The sequence below is a fragment of the Austrofundulus limnaeus genome, unplaced genomic scaffold (genome assembly GCF_001266775.1).
Source record: "Austrofundulus limnaeus strain Quisiro unplaced genomic scaffold, Austrofundulus_limnaeus-1.0 Scaffold3492, whole genome shotgun sequence".
In the NCBI taxonomy this organism is placed as follows: Eukaryota; Metazoa; Chordata; class Actinopteri; order Cyprinodontiformes; family Rivulidae; genus Austrofundulus; species Austrofundulus limnaeus.
In genome coordinates, this window is record NW_013955894.1 from 4,199 (window position 1) to 4,661 (window position 463).

Consider the following 463-nt stretch of genomic DNA (forward strand, 5'->3'; position numbering starts at 1 on the left):
GTGTATTAGTAGCTGAAGCATGGCAGTAGTGAAGCATGGCAGTAGCCGAAGGTGTATTAGTAGCTGAAGCATGGCAGTAGCCGAAGGTGTATTAGTAGCTGAAGCATGGCAGTAGCCGAAGGTGTATTAGTAGCTGAAGCATGGCAGTAGCCCAAGGTGTATTAGTAGCTGAAGCATAGCAGTAGCCGAAAGTGTATTTAGCTGAAGCATGGCAGTAGTTGAAGGTGTATTAGTAGCTGAAGCATGGCAGTAGCCGAAGGTGTATTAGTAGCTGAAGCATGGCAGTAGCCCAAGGTGTATTAGTAGCCGAAGCATAGCAGTAGCCGAAAGTGTATTAGTAGCTGAAGCATGGCAGTAGTTGAAGGTGTATTAGTAGCTGAAGCATAGCAGTAGCCGAAGGTGTATTAGTAGCTGAAGCATGGCAGTAGCCGAAGGTGTATTAGTAGCTGAAGCATGGCAGTAG